This window comes from Struthio camelus, unplaced genomic scaffold (assembly GCF_040807025.1).
Source record: "Struthio camelus isolate bStrCam1 unplaced genomic scaffold, bStrCam1.hap1 HAP1_SCAFFOLD_92, whole genome shotgun sequence".
NCBI classification, from domain to species: domain Eukaryota; kingdom Metazoa; phylum Chordata; class Aves; order Struthioniformes; family Struthionidae; genus Struthio; species Struthio camelus.
Window position 1 is genome coordinate 162,501 of NW_027182709.1, and position 2,500 is coordinate 165,000.

General features: G+C 78.3%; 1 non-coding gene across 1 annotated transcript in view; it reads left to right on the plus strand.

The window, feature by feature from the left end:
* Nucleotides 1–2,436: 2,436 nt before the first annotated feature.
* LOC138065274 (5.8S ribosomal RNA) overlaps nucleotides 2,437–2,500 on the plus strand; it is a 153-nt gene continuing 89 nt past the window's right edge. Inside the window, exon 1 of the ribosomal RNA XR_011138343.1 lies at nucleotides 2,437–2,500. This exon is cut by the window's right edge and continues 89 nt beyond it. This is a non-coding gene — a ribosomal RNA (5.8S ribosomal RNA).

Genomic DNA, 2,500 nt, shown 5'->3' on the forward strand with positions numbered 1-2,500 from the left:
TCCCCTGCCCGCCGTGTCCCGGTTGCCGTGCGTGAACCCGAGTTCACCTGTCCCGCACTCTGCGCCACAGGGCCGAGCATGGGGCTCGGCCCGCCGGCGGGTGTACGGCCCTCCCGAGGCCCGCTAGCGCGGGGGCTCGCTCGCCGAAAGCCCGCCGCCGATTCCCCGCCGCCGGTGGGGGACCGTCCCCGTCTGCCCTCTCGCCTCCGCTGGCGCCCGCCGCCGGTGCCCGTCTCCGAGCGCCGCCCCCGCCCCTTCGCCCGACGGTGATCCGCCGCCGCCGGGGCAGGGGAGGGTCCGGCCCGGGGGAGGGCCCGGCAGAGCGGGCGGCAGTGCGTGGGAGGGTCGGCGGGGCTTGCTCCCCCGGTGCCCGCGGGAGGAAGCGGCGGGTGGAGACGCGAGCGAGATCGCATTCCGGGTTGGGACGGGTCCCACGGGTCCCCACTCCTAAGCTGTGGGGGGCGGACCCGGGGCGGGCTGCGGCGGAGCAGCCCGTCTAGCAGAGGCGGTGCGGACAGGCGTTCCGGGACGGCGCGCGGGGCGGGCGCCGCGCCGCGGCGGACCCCAAGCGGGGGCGTCGCGCGAGGCCACGCGAGGCGACGTGTCGTGCCCGAGCGGGCGGCCCAAACCACGGCTCTCCTCCCGGGCGCAGCTGCCACCCGGCGCCGGGTTACTGAGGGAAACCCCGGGCCCCGGGAGGAGGACGAGGTCGTGGCGGTGGGTGTCGGGCGCACCCCGCGGGTGGACGCTCCGCCGAGGGGCGCTGGAGCCGGCTGGCGGGTGCCGGGTTCCCCTCCGCGCCCCGCCTCGTCGCTGCCGCTGAGGCTGCCGCCGTCGCCGCGAGGCGGCGGTGGCCCGGCGGCGGGCGGCGGCGGGGGAGGCACCCCCGCGGGGATTTCAGGTCGTTTCCCTCACCCCAGGGCCAGGTACCTAGCGTCCGCGCTTCTCCTGCCTCCCCTCGGTGACCCACCCGTGTGGTCCCGTGTGCCAGCGTGCTCCTCCCGGGCGCTGCGCTGCGCGTGCCGCACCGGCCGTGCCCTGCCGGCCTTCCACGCTTCCTCCTCCCCTCCCTTCCCCCCCCCCCCACACCGCTCCAGCCGCCCCACGCCGTGCCGTGTGGGGGCCGCGCTGCGAGTCGGCCGGGCCGGGGGCGGCGGGGGGCGGCGGGGGGGGGGGGCGCGCTGGGAGGAAGGAGGAGGGCCTCCGGCCACCGCGGCCGCCGGTAGCGGCCCCCCCGGGTAGGGATGGCCATGGGCCCCGGGCTCCGGGCCCGAGGGTTCTCGGTCGGAGAGCCGGGCGGGGGTTTAAAGACTCGGGCGGCCCGATGCGACCCGGGGGGCAGCCGGGCGTGCTGCCGGAGGGGCCGGGGGGTCGGCGCGCGCGGGCGCCGCACCCCCCCATGCCCGCCGGCGCGGCCCGTGCATGCCCCGCGGGCAGCCGGGACGGAGAGGGGTACCCTGCCCCCTCTCTCCGCGGTCTGGTCTCGGCGGAGAGACGCCGCGCGGTCGGCTTGCGCCGGCCTGCCTCGAACGCGCGACCCCGGCGCGAGCGCGTGCTCGCCGCCGGGACGGCGAGCCCCCACCGCGGGTGGTGCGGACGCCGAGCCCCAGCGCATCCCTTCTCCTCCCTGGCCGGTGCTCTCAGTCTCCCGCCGTGGCCGTCGGCGGCACCCTTCCTTCCCTCCCCCCCCGCCCTGCCCCGGCACTCCGCCATCCGGCGCGCCTGCCTCGCTCTGCCCGACCCGGCTTCGCTGGGCGGCAGGCGGGCGGCGGGCGGGCGGGCGGGGGCGGCCCCTCCCGGTCTCCGCGTGGAGGCGGGGAGAGCGGGCGCCGTTCCCCGTCCGTCCCGCCTCGCCCGTCTGCCTGCCGCCAGGCGTCTGCCCGCGGAAGGGACGGGCGAGTGCGTGGCGTCGCTCGGGAGGCTGCGTGTGTGCAGGCGGGTGTTGGGTGCCGTCTCCGGGGCGGCGGAGCTGGAGGCCGGTGAGGCGAGCGAAGGAGCTCGGAAGCGTGCGGCTGGCGGGTCGCGGGCGCGCGGGCAGCGGGTGGCGCCGCTCCCAGCGGCGGCCGGGCTCCGACGCCGGGGCTCCGCGGGGACCCACACCCCGGTCCCTGAGGCAGGTGGCGCGGCTGGCGCGCCGCTCCCTGCTGGGCCAGGCCGAGCCGGGCGCCTGGGCCGGACTCGAAGCGAGAAAGGGGTTGTCCCAGGTCGGGAGCGAGGGCTCCCCGCCCCTCTCGTTCGGGTCTGTTCTCCCCCCCCCCCCCCTTTTTTTTTCCCTCTGTGCTTGTACGGTCAGTGAGGCGTGCCCTCTCTCTCCGCTGTCCCTTGCTCAGCAGCCGGCGTCGGCGTGAGGAGGGAGGCAGAGCGGATGGGGGCCCTCAGGGGGCTGCGAAAGCTGCCCGGTCCCCCCGCGCGCGCGGTGGGGACCGAAACCGAGACAACTCTTAGCGGTGGATCACTCGGCTCGTGCGTCGATGAAGAACGCAGCTAGCTGCGAGAATTA